Raw genomic sequence first — 12,941 nt, forward strand, 5'->3', positions numbered from 1 at the left:
TCTGGCTAGCCTAGCCTCCCTACTCCCTAATGAATCTGGCCCAAAATCAAGCTACTCTTAACTCAAACTAGCAAATTTTCTCAATACTCAAAAAGTAGTTAAATGAGAAAAATAAATAGTTTTTTATAGTCATTTGCCATAAATTGGCAGCACCATCATTTCCCGTACTGAATGACCCTGGTTCCTAAAAATAACTCCAGGGCTATTCAACTGCTTATATTTGGCATATTCTTCATTCTTATTTGGGAAAGCACATTCTCTTCTCCAGCTGAAGAAACTCAGTGTCTGAAAAGAGCTGCCTAAAAACACTGCTCCCTCTGGGCTCTTAAAAATGTTCAGCATCTGAATCCTGGCAAGGAGTGCTCACACCCAGTGGAGGCAATACTCTGTGGCTTGAGCAACAGAAAAATAGGGATGCTATATATGGAAAACAGGAAGCAGATCTAGCTGAGGCAGCTTCAGTCATAAGTGACCCATATTGAAAGCCATAATCCAGCAACTGTTATCTAGGAAAGGAAAAGACAGACTTAATAGCTAGGCTAAATTATAAGGAACATAGTACAAATCAGGCCAGGCCGTTCTGATATTTTCCACCTTATTTTAAATGAGCAAAAGAGTAAAGTACCAACTAAAGTCACGGGACAGGCTAGTCAAATAAACGGACACATACCATGTATATACAGAGTTGGTAGCTGCCTTGCAGCAAACTGAATTTTTCATGGTTGCTCTGGCAATTAGGGTATTGAGGACTGTTGACTCAATCAAAGTCCCTAAGCCAAAAAAAAAAAAAAAAAAAAAAAACAAGTTGCAAAATAAATGAACTTCCAGTTTCTCTGCATTATATGATTATTTGCATGTTATTTGTCTATTTGGAGACAGAAGAAGAAGGAACTGGAAGGACTGTCTCACTCTTACTTGTTTTTCAAAAATTCAAATAATTCCCAGGGCTGCTTTAACCAAAGCACACAGATTCATATTTTAATAGAGGGATTTTAGTTTCTTAGGAAAATAAGTGGATTATTTGTGATTAAGAAGCACTTCCACATTAGTATTATAAGACATCAGAGACTTTTGTTCCTTTTCTCCCCATCTGCTTATCTTTGTACTTTTTAAAAAATGTTTAAAGAGGAGTTATGTTCTAGATGGATGGAGGTAGCAGATGAGGACAATGTATCTAGGTCCCTCTGTAGAAATAGTTCTTAGAAAAGTACATGAAGATTTACCTAACCACTGTCAATCAATTTGCTCCAGAAGCCATCACATACATTCATAACACTATTTAAAACACAAGTCTTGTTGATTGATCGGGCTACTTTCAAAGATTTTCTTCCAATTGAAGTTCCTGGTGGGCTTTTTCATCATAGGAACTGCTTCATTTAGCACATTCATCCCCACACAATTTTTCTCCCTATCATTCATGTTAGAGTTGGTTTACACCTATAAACCTGGAACCTGATTTTTTAATGTGTCCCCATGCATTCCCTTTGAATTTCTAAAATTATTTCTCATTCCTTATTGTCTGGACACTCTTATTTATTAATAACAGTAGAATTTGTGATTTACATCTTGATGTAATTTTGGGGATGAAAGAGGTGCTATTAATGATTATGCTTGATCAACAAACTCTGGCTATCTTGGGCATACCAGGATGGCTGTTTATTTAAAAGTGATCTGGTGTGGATTGTGCCAGTCAATGGCCAAAGCCAAGAAAAGTTTGGTTTTAGGTACACTTCTATTTTTACAATGCAGGCATCCGTCCTTTGTCCTAACTGCCCAGGATGCTCTGATGATTATTGCACTTGGAAAATGATTTATAAATAAAAATGTACTAAACTATTTGCCCATAAAATTTTATTCTGCTGAGGGTTGTTTCCATGCTCAAAGATGGAGAAGGCTTCAAGTTATTACGGGGTGATTTGTGGCTTACTGAATGGGGTTATAAGCAGGTAAGTCCCAAGACTGCTCAAAGTGCAAGAGAAAGACAGCTATCCATACCTGAAGCCAAAATCGACTTACTTCCCATCCTGTGTTTCATAATCATGAGATTAAATACAACCTGCTGGATCTAAAGGTCAGTAATCAAACTGTGATCCCATTGTTTCAAAGAGATAATCAAGTTCCTAAGAACCTTTAGTTTCTTTTGTGCCTCACTAAATATTAGCGGTTCCTTTCATTTATGTAAGCCTATCTTTTAATTTTACATAGAAGTAGAGATTAAATGCTGATTGAAAGGAACCTGTGTATCCAATAAAGTCTTTGCTAGTGAACAACACTGAAACTTCACTCTGGAAAACAGTAGGTGAATAAAGATATATTTTTCTTTTCTTTTTAAGATTTATTTATTTTAGAGGGAGAGGAGGGGTAGGGGAAAAGGGAGAGAGATAGAGAAAACTAAGCAGACCTGGCATTGAGTGCAGATCCCAACACAGGGCTCAGTCTCATGCCCCTGAGATCAGGACCTGAGATGAAACCAAAAGTCTGATGCTTAACCCAATTATGCCACCCTTGTGCCCTGAGTAAAAATGCATTTCAAAGAACATATAGTAGTATGGTGACAAATCTAAAGGAAAGACCAGCTTTTAATTATCAAACATAATGACATGAGATGGAAGAAGACAACTTATAATTGGGAGACAGTATAGGTATAATATAATTTGTTTGAAAGTTCAGGTACCAATATATGTCCTATCATGATAGGATCCAGCAATGGGACTTGCACTATTCCTACTCACTAGGACTTCCTGTTTGGCATGGTAGGATTGACCAACCCTTTAAGTAGTCATAAATTTTATAGTTAACTATTCTTTGATTAATAGTTATGTGAAATCACAGGTAGAATCATACTCCTGACCAATTACTGCTTTTCTCAGATAACATTTTTTTTTAATTTTTCTTTTTTCCAAGGCTTATGATTTCTATACATAAATTGCTCACACTAGAGTTTAGTAAAATGTTCTGACCTGGTCCAATGGGAGCAAAAGGACCTATTTATGCAAATATCAAATATTAGCTGAGCCCCTATTATGTGTCCTGGAACAGTGTTTGACACTGGGATTAGAGAGATGATTCAATTGCCCTTGAACTAATTTAGTTTAGGGTTGTACAAATCTAAATCTTATAATATTCTGGTGGCGAAGATTGCCTCCTCAAATCACAAACAGGGAAGAAAATTCTGGGAAATGCAGTGCAAATCAGCATAGGTCAGTTATGCTTTATCATTGAACTTCAGTCTCCCATTTTGAGACCAGGCCACTTATGATTGGTTTTGAACAGTGGTGTAAACAAAGAATCCAAGGATGCAATATTTTTTGAATCTAAGAATGTTGAGGTCTTGTGGCAGCTTTACCAGTGGGATATTAATACAGAAACATCATTTAGCATTATCCATTAAGCGGGAAAAATCATGTTCATTTCTTCCAGGTCTTCAGTGATCATCTAACAAACAGATTTGATTTTGCTGGTGAGCAATATGCAAAATTTCCATAGGTAGGGCTATTCTGTTTTCTCTTATTTAAAATTGGCAGCCAAATGCGCATCTCAGCTTCTAATTTCCCCTAAGTGAAACACAGCTTCTCAGTTTCACAAATCTTATTTGAACCCCATTCCCAACAGGGTGGTGAAGCTGGCCAGGTGGCAGGGCACAACATTTTCTGTTAACAGGATGGCAACTTGCCAGGAGCATATTCTGAATTACTGGGTTTCAGTATGATGTTGGGTGGTACAAGTTTCAATCCTCTTATCAAAATGTGTCCAGCCATTCTCATAATGAATGCTTCGCTTCCCTCTCTCTCTGTTTTTTTTTTAAGATTTTATTTATTCACTCATGAGAGACAGAGAGAGAGCGAGTGAGAGAGAGAGAGAGAGAGAGAGAGAGGCAGAGACATAGGCAGAGGGAGAAGCAGGCTCCATGGAAGGAGCCTGAAGTGGGACTCGAACCCGGAATCCCCGCGATCACGCCCAGAGCCCAAGGCAGACGCTCAACCGCTGAGCCACCCAGGCGTTCCTTCTTCTCTTTTAAATGTTCATCTTCACGTACTAAAAAAAAGCGAAGAGTAACACCATATTTTTATGGATGCAATTTTAGGTCTTAACCAATTTTACCTCTTAACCATGTTCCCCATAAATGGGCCTCCAGATTAATCTAACAAAAGGAGATCCCTAACTTACCAGTTTTTCTTTTCTCTAAAACTTTCCTAAAAATCCATCTTTCTTGGCATTGACCGCCTTCCTGTCTTCACCACCTCATACAGCCAAGTCAAGCCAACTATCCACTCCAGTCAACAGTAGTGGCTTTAGCTAATTCCCTAGAAGTTAAAGTTTGGGCCCCTGGAAGCCCCAGAGGGTGGGTGATCCTCTGGATGTGCCTGGGACTGAAGGAGATCCTGGGCTGACGGGACCACTGGGTGTGGCTCTGGGGCAGTGGACCGCAAGGCCCAGCAGGTGTTCAGCCCCAGGCTCCCGACGGCCCCCCCCCCCCCCCCACGCACCTCCCTCGGTCGGTCGGTCGGCGGGAGCGGAAACTGAGGCACAGCGAAGGCCCAGTCCCAGGCCAGCTCCCACCCTGCTCCTTGGGCCTGGCCTCGGCTTTCTGGCCCCCTCCTCCTGGTCCCCCTGCTCCCGTGCTCCCCCGTCCTTGGGATCCTGCTCCCCTGCGCGTCCTCCCCTCCTCCTGCTCCCGGTCCTCGGGATCCTGCTCCCTCTGCCGGTCCTCCCCTCGTCTCCTCCTCCCCTCCTCCTGCTCCCCGTCCTCCGGATCCTGCTCCCCTGCGCGTCCTCCCCTCCTCCTGCTCCCGGTTCTCGGGATCCTGCTCCCTCTGCCGGTCCTCCCCTCGTCTCCTCCTCCCCTCCTCCTGCTCCCCGTCCTCCGGATCCTGCTCCCCTGCGCGTCCTCCCCTCCTCCTGCTCCCGGTCCTCGGGATCCTGCTCCCTCTGCCGGTCCTCCCCTCGTCTCCTCCTCCCCTCCTCCTGCTCCGGTCCTCGGGATCCTGCTCCCTCTGCCGGTCCTCCCCTCCGTCTCCCCCGCCCCTCCTCCTCTCCCGCCCGCCCGCCCTCCCTCCGCGCTCCTCCGGCGTCCTCCTCCCCTCCCCGCCTCAGGCGAGCTGACGCCGCCCGGCAGGAATGCGTTTCCGGAGGGAGGGGAGCAGGAGCGGCCGCGGCGGCCGGAGGAGCAGGAGCGGCGGGGCCGAAGAGGCGGTGCCGCGGGGGTCGTTTCCTGCCGGGAGGCGGCTCCGGGCGGCCGAGTCTCCTGCCCCCGCCCCCGAGGAGGAGGAGCCGCCGCCGCCGCCGCGCCCGAGAGCCGGGAGGCCGCGCTAGCCGTCGGGAGAGGCCGAGCCGAGTCCCGGAGTCCCGGAGCTGCAGGCCCCAGCCGACCGCGGCCCGGACGCCCCGGAGAAGGTGGCGCCGTGTGTGCGCGTGTGTGCGCGTGTGCGCGTGTGCGCGTGTGTGCGTGTGGCGGGCGGCGCGGGCCGGGGCGCCGCGGCCGGGCCTGCGTGGGGCGGGGGCGGGGGCGGCGGGCGCGGTGGCGGGGCTGCGGGACGAACGCTGCGCCGGGGCCGGGGGCCGGGGGCCGGGGGCCGGGCCGGCTGCGCCCGCCGAGGCCCGGAGCTCGTCCCGCCGCCTCGCGAGTGGGGGTCGCGGGCCTGGGCGCTGTCCCGCCGCGGTGGGGGGCCCCGAGCGCGCGGAGCGAGCCGGCCTGCCTCGTGGGCCGCCTGGGCCCGGGTTCCGCGTGCGGGGAGGGGCGAGCGGGGCCGCCCGCGGCCCGACGCCCCGGGGCTTGGAGCGAGCCCTTGCGGCTTCCCTTTGTTCCCGGTCCCGTCGGGGCCGCTCTCCCCCGAGCGGCCTGGAGCGTAGTAGCGCGCTTCCCGCTTGCAGAAGTCGGGCCGCAGCCTTCAGGGCCTGCTGCCGGGGCTAACTGCGGGCCGGGCCCAAAGAGAGGCGGGCGTCGGGAGCCGGGGAAGGCGCGGGCTTGGCGACTTGGGGTGTGTGAGGGCCGCGCCGAGTGGGGGGTCCCTCAGCAGGGGGCCGGCCAGGGGCTCCCGCGGCTCTGCAGGAGCCAGTGCCCACCTGCCCTGGGGCCCGGCCTCTTACTGCGCCTCAATTCTTGGGCTTCCTAACAAGTTGTAGTTACTACCAATATTTTATGCCTAAGTCATTTTTATTTCATCGAATTTGTACTTTTTAGTCAAAAACTAACACTAGTAAATTACCCTCTTGGGGCTTCCATTTCCTCACCCGTAAAATGGGAACAAGAATACCTACACTAATAATAAAAGCAGCTATTCTAGTAAGGACAGTGCGGGCCGTGGTTAGCTCTACGCACTTTACCTGTGTTTATCCTGGAACCAATACAATGAGGTAGGTGCAGTTTTTATACTCATTTTACTAGTGAAGAAACTGAGGCACAGGAGGCCTAAGTAATTTGCCTCTGATCATCCAGCTAGTGAGTGAAGAACCCATGGGGTCTAGCACCAGAGCCCATGTTTGAATCACAGGTTCAAGTAACAGGTTCCATAAAGACCATAGAGTTGTGAATATCAGATGTAATATGTAAAACAGCTTACAGTAGATGCTAAATGCATAGGACTCCTTTCTGTCTCTTCTTGATATATGAAAAAGATTTAAAAAAAAATCTCAGGACGTAATTGATCCGCTATGCTGTTATTTTTGGTTGTTTTGATGGTATAAAAATAATGTGAAATAAATGTTGGTTAGGCATTTTTCCGAAAGGGCATACAGCCTTTAGTTATATTAATAGACCACTTTTAGAAATGATTAAGGAATTTCAGGTGGAAGTTAACCTAGTCTACATCTGTGAACATCTACACCCACAGAGGATGGTAATTAAGAGTTCACTACAGTGTTCATATTTTTAAATAATTTTAGTTCATTGATCAATATTAAATGAGTGGCTTAAGATAATGAAGTGATACATAGGAAACAGAGGGACAGGTCTGTTGGGGACAGGGCTCTGGGGAAAAAGCCATTTATTTATTTGAAAATTCATAAAATGGAAGATGTTATTAGAATGTTAGCTAAAAAGACAGGGGATGTGGTTAATACTTTTGTAAATAGAAAGCAAATAAATTCCAAATGAAGGTATCTGTGTTGACTTCACAGACTTAAAATTTAGTTTTTGTAATGTTGAGTCTCTTTAAAAGAATGCTGAATTCTCCATTATGATTATTTTATATTACTATTTTATAATACCCTCAACAGTCTGTACATGAAAAAATATAGAATCAACAATATTGAAAATTGCTAGGTTTAGTGATTTTAACAATTAGGTGGTTTTTTTCTTAACTCTCTGGTCAATATAATTAAAATCTGGCCCAAATTTCCATCACTGAATGAATATGCAGTTCTGCATGGTTATCAATAAACTCCTAACTCCAGGAGCTTCTCTGGGGACGTCTGGTCATTTTGTAATAGGCAGAATTAATCAGTTTAATGTGCCAGTTTTAACGGAATACTTGCCACATAATAGCTTTATTGTTTGGCTTCTTGTCAAATAAATTGCGGCTTACGATATGGGGGTGGGGTAGTATAACACTCTACCTCAGGAAAATATTTTTCTTTGATATTCGGTTGGTACACTGGTCTGTTCTTAACTACACTGCTGGAATGATGAGATGAAACATCTTTTGCCGGTTCAAAGTTGCAGAACTTCTGACTTCTGAGATTTTCAGTTTCTGAATGTATAAAAGCTTGAATGTATCTAAGGACTTATATGGACTCTTGTTAAATTTTAGATTTCCTCACTCTGCATGGAAAGTTAGGATGTATCAGGTTGGGGTAGAATCCTAGAGGATTATACTGTGCAAATATGAAAATATGTCTTGTGGTATTAGTGGGTCTGTTCTAACTTTGGTCATATATTGTGGGGGTTTTGTTCTTTTTTGTTGTCATAGTGGGAGTCTTGGGGAAGGGGGATGGATTGACAGGGATAACAGTAAGGAAGAGTGCCTTAGTCTTCAGGATCCTGAAATGGAAGCAGTATCTATAAATGTAGAAGGCTGAAAAAATATGACAGTATGTACTTGGGTTAAGGGAGTTGCAATCCATAAAACTCAGAACATTAGCAGCAGCCTCAGAATATTTCAGTGAGTAAGCTGAAAAAAAAAAAAAAAAAAGTGGTAGGTCTTCCTCAGGAGCCATGTGCAAAAGGAGCCAGCCTATACTCTAAATTTTTCAACTTTTCAGAGGTGGCCAATTATGAGACTTACAAAGTTATGTTTATAAAATAATATAGAGTGGGTTTTTAGAAGTCAGCTTCCTTTAAACTTTATTTTTGGTTTATGACCTTTAATGGTAAGGTTAACTATATTTAGCAATATACTAAATTGTGTACATTATCTTGAAAAATGTGTGAGCAAAAAGAAATGGTTTCAGATATCCATATCTATATAAACACACACATGCATATAGATCCGTATGTATATATGTTTTACTTATTGGACTAGTGTCATTATACAGTCTCCAAAGTGCAAGTTCCTGCACCCCATAAAATGACTCATTGGAGTATAGGAAGAAAAATTAATATTAATTTAAAATTTTTATTTATGATGTCTTACTGTATTGCTGTAGAGGTACATGTATTTTAATTTATAAATACATTCATGCATATTTTGGATACATGTTAGCTCTAAAATGTTTTCAGTCATAAAAGTGAGTGATCAAAACGCTTTGGAGATCATTGGTGTAGGGGATGATTTGGGTGTGGGTAAAGCAGCACTATATTCAGGAGGGAGAAATGATGAGACTTGGTGTCTAAAGTAAGAGAGGTGGAAGACACCCATAGTGACACAAGTTTCTGGTTAGATGTGTCATTGTGCGTTGGGCAGTATGATGGCAAGGGGAGGGGAAATGATGAAATTATAACGCTGAGTGCTTTTAAAAGTGACATTGGAAAAAAAAAGTGACATTGGTAGAGATGTCTAAGTGTCCAGTTTACACAGATTAGGATCTCAAAACCAAGTCTGGTTGGGAGATTCAGATTCTGGAATTCTTAGTCTGTAAGTGCTAGTGGAAGCTGAGAACACCAAAGGAGCATATGTAGAGTGCAGAGGGGCCAGGCAGAAACCCGTCTAGGGCTGGGTGGAGGAAATAGAATCCAGGAAGGCATTTCCTGTCCCGTTTCTTCTATGAATTCTTAATTCCTTTGTGTGACCGTTTTAGTCAGTGACTTGGGTATTGAAGAGTTTTTCCTGTGATTGACATGTTTGAGGTAAAGACAAAAAGACTTACTAGTCGTTTTAGACTCCTCATTAGAAAGCAGTTTGTTGTAATAGAGGCTTTGTGATTCGGAGGCGATAAACCTGGGTGTCAGGTATAAGCTGTGCCACTTAACTCCTCTGTGACCTTTGCTGGAATACTTCCATCTTCCAGGGCTTTGGTTTCTGCAGCTACCCCAGAGGAAGTGGTCTGTATGTTTCCCTGATTCTGTCATTCTGTGAGTTGAAGGATAGAGACTGCTCAACCCAGGCAGTGTGGAAAGCAGCTCTTCTCCCAAGACCAACCATTTTCTTGTATCATCATCAGAAAGGATGGGCACTGTGCCAAATTACTGCTTTAAGAAAACCTGCCAGTGTTGACCAGCCAAAACTACTACTGTGAGCTGTGTCAGATGTAACTCCATTGAATGTTACATTTTAATCCATGAGTGTATTGAGTGCCAGTTACTGAAAAATGCTGTGCTCAGTGGATGTAGATCGGGTGGTTGACATGGACTTTGCTGTGGGTATGTCATCTAGTTAGGACAAGTTGTGTTTAATCTAGGGACACGTAACAAATACCAAAGAATGTTATATACAGTGTATTGTGCCAGATAATTTTCCATAATAGGTTTTGAGAAAAAAAATCAGCATTGGCTTAAGTGGTTTTGGAAGGCTTAATAAAGGAGCTTGGAATGGTAGGAACAAAGATACAGATAATAGATGGGCCAATATTGTTTGACTACTCTGTGTGTGTGTGCACGTGTGTGTCTGTGCATATCTGGTGAAGGCCTAAAGTATGTACTCCAACTGTCGTCTGGTTGGTTCGCAGACATGGGTGTCTTATAATGAAGTTGGAATTAAAACATTGAGCATCACTGGAGGTTTGTCATTTGCCACGCTAGACACTTAAGAATATGTTTTGGGACCATAGAGTAGTTAGTTAATTCTGCTTGTAGTTAGTTAATTCTGCTTATTGTGAGTGGTGAAGAGATGAAGAGCTAGTGAAGGCCAAAAAGAAAGAAGAAACCTTAGCATTTTATTTTGCAGTAGAGAATGTAGTTTCAGTGGGTGAGGAAAGTGTTTATGTGAAAAATTTGTTGGGAATGTACCATTTGAAGTATGGAAATCACTTTTCAGTGTATAAATGTTTACTGAGTAAATATATTAATTAACTTAAGCTTTCTTACTCTTTGTAAAACTCGGAGTAGTAATTTATTAGCTCTCCAATATTTTAAATGTATGATTTATTTCAGATTGTGATTTCAGTGCTTCTCAGAATGGGTCATGGGAGGTTCTATTTGATGGAGGAGGAGGCTGTAGTTCAAAAAAGTACGTTCGGTATTACATTAGGAAAAAAAAACGCAATAGGGAAGAGATTTGTACTTGCTAGAGAAGCATGGGTTTAAAAAGATTGAAAACTGTTTATTAAGTAGTCACTCAGGTTCTTACGTTTGGAAGCCTGTGACTAGTGAATGAATTGGAAAGCAGGAAGAGAATTTAGTAATTAAGTAAAATGGGATCTTCAGATCACCATAAAAATATGTATTGCCAGGAGATTTTCCATTGATGATCACATTTTATCTTTGCAACAATTCTGAGATGTTATTTCCAGCTTACTGCTGAATACAATGAGAAATTGATTTCTCCCTATGTTTAATTTTTAAAACATTTGTTATGTATTTAAAATATACCCAGCACTGTGCTGTTCCATTGTGGCCAAAATTTATTAAAGTTTTGATCAAGTCAGAATTTTGGAGTGCTCTACTTAAAAGTAGATAAAATTACACAATTTGGAAACATAATTTATAATTCTCCTTAATTAAAATAATGTAGAACAAATGTTGCTTTCAAGTGCTTATTGATACCATTACCAGGGTGGTTAACATTGTTTTGTTAGCTCCGTTTATGATTATCTTTGTAAACTTGCCCCAAAGTAAAATTTCTCAAACAGAACTGTTACTAACTTAATATTTTCTCCTTTCAAGGAAAGGCAAAATCCATAGTCCCAGCAGGTGTAGAGAAGGAACAGCTCACTAGGCTGGTTTGCAAAATATCAATTGCTAAGTAATGTCCTTTCCTTTGAGTGCAAGGAGGAGCTTGGAAGAAATAATTTTTTTAAAAAAATATTTTATTTATTTATTCATGAGAGACACAGACTGAGACAGAGAGAGAGGCAGAGACACAGGCAGAGGGAGAAGCAGGCTCCATGCAGGGAGCCTGATGTGGGACTTGATCCCGGGACTCCAGGATTACACCCTGGATCGAAGGCAGGCGCTAAACCCCTGAACCACCCAGGGATCCCCGGAAGAAATAATTTTAGGTAACTTTCCATGCTCATTTTGGATCAGGCTTTAATATTATGGCTTGATAGTTTTGTTTCAAGTGTTTTCTGCTTGTATTTTAAGTCTTCTTCAGACTTGAGTTTACTATATACCCCTTCACCAATTTTTTTAGTTTAATGCTTTTTTTTCCTTGCCAGATTAGCAGTTTATTATAAAAGGATGTGACTCATAAACAGCCAGATGGAGGAGATGCATAGGGCAGCAAATGGCAAAGGAGCTTCCAAGCCCCCTCCAAGTGTGCCACTCTCCTTGAATCTCCACAGTCAACTCAAAATCTCCAAATTCCCCCTCCCCCTTTTTTCACATAGGTGTGCTCTCTCGCTCGCTCTCTCTCTTTGTGGGCAGCAAAGCAAAGTTTATTGAGCGATAGTAAAGTGTTAGAACAAAGCTCTCAAAGAGGGAGGGGACCCAAGAGCCTTGCCCTAGGCTGTCCTTTTTGAGGGTTGGTTGTAGTATACTAGTCTATAAGACTAGTCTAGTTGGCTAGTGCAGTCAACAGATCACTGTTGGTTCTATCATGTTTCTAATTGGCCTGAATTATATTGGGTTCTGTGGTTTTTCTCAAGCATGCTCTTCCTGCAGTGTTCTATTCCTTGTATTTATGAGTTCTATAGAGGATTTCAAGGTAAATTTCCTCCCTAAGTGCTGTATGCCTTTTCTTTAGTTTTGTGGTCTTAATTTTTGACTGATCACCGTGAGACCTATTTGAGATTTTCTAAATTCCTTCAAGAACATAATGAATTCCTCTAGATTTTCTCATATTTTCAGAGAAGATTCTTCACTTCTTTCACTTTTTCTTCTGTAGACGGTTTTCCTGGTTAAGTTCTACGCCCTTAAACAACCCCTCCCCAGCTGATTTATCTTTGAGGCTTTCTAGGTGACAACATGCAGTATACGTTCGTTATCTTTCCCTTGCACTTATGGGCTGGGTGGTGGGTGATAGTGATTGATCTTTCATATTCACATTTCCTTGGAGAAGGTGAATAGACCAGTTCCTAGTGAATTTTGCTTCAGTCTGTTATGTCATTTTCTTAAAGTATCTAGTCCTGTTATGAGCAGTTCTCAGGTTTCAAATTGTTTTGGGAGCCTCTGCTTTGGAGCAGCCTAACCTTTGCTTTTGGAACTCAAAAGCTTCAGGTGGATGTCACCATTGGGCAAGAAGGGGTCAGTGCTCCTAAAGAGCACTGGGCGGGAGTAGTGAATTGTAGAAAGGTTGCTAGTTCAGACTACTGTACATGGAAAAGGACTTGTAGTGGGTTGTTAGTTCTGTCTTTGCCTTTGAGTACTAAGCCTCTTCTCTTTCCTATTTCCTCTTGTTTTTTCTTTCTTCCTCATCCTTTCTGTTACGCTCTTGTTAATCATTAATTCTGCCTTATTATTTGGGTCA

General features: G+C 43.0%; 1 protein-coding gene across 3 annotated transcripts in view; it reads left to right on the forward strand.

Moving 5' to 3' along the window:
* The window catches only part of ITGB1 (integrin subunit beta 1), a 140,539-nt gene that overhangs the window by 89,268 nt on the left and 38,330 nt on the right, over nt 1-12,941 (forward strand). For 2 of the 3 annotated variants that reach the window (XM_025478508.3, XM_049096677.1), the window contains exon 1: nt 5,124-5,394. The exons of the other annotated variant lie outside the window; for it this stretch is intronic. The gene's annotated coding sequence lies outside the window, so the exon portion shown is untranslated. Of the gene's footprint in view, nt 1-5,123; nt 5,395-12,941 lie in introns of those variants that run through there. 3 annotated transcript variants of the gene reach the window in all.

This window comes from Canis lupus, chromosome 2, assembly GCF_003254725.2.
Source record: "Canis lupus dingo isolate Sandy chromosome 2, ASM325472v2, whole genome shotgun sequence".
Taxonomy (NCBI): domain Eukaryota; kingdom Metazoa; phylum Chordata; class Mammalia; order Carnivora; family Canidae; genus Canis; species Canis lupus.